Source organism: Empidonax traillii, unplaced genomic scaffold, assembly GCF_003031625.1.
Source record: "Empidonax traillii isolate 1590-97213 ecotype Southwest subspecies unplaced genomic scaffold, ASM303162v1 scaffold175:size1888319, whole genome shotgun sequence".
NCBI classification, from domain to species: Eukaryota; Metazoa; Chordata; class Aves; order Passeriformes; family Tyrannidae; genus Empidonax; species Empidonax traillii.
This window is the reverse complement of record NW_020955368.1, coordinates 1,394,322-1,394,540: the sequence shown is the minus strand read 5'-3', so window position 1 is coordinate 1,394,540 and position 219 is coordinate 1,394,322.

Below are 219 nucleotides of genomic sequence, written 5' to 3'. Positions count from 1 at the left end.
GCTGAAGTCAGGGGAGGGGGAGGGGTTTTGCTCGTACGTTTTGTGGGGTTGTGAACTGGAATGGTTGGAAAGTGCAGGGACAGCGGAGAATAATTAGTAATTTAATCAGAGTAAGTAGTGCCATATTGCAGGGGGAACCAGAGGATACACAACTGTTCTTCCAGCAAAATCCTTTAGGTATAAGTCCCAGTGTTATGGAAATTAATCAAGTAAGAAAAA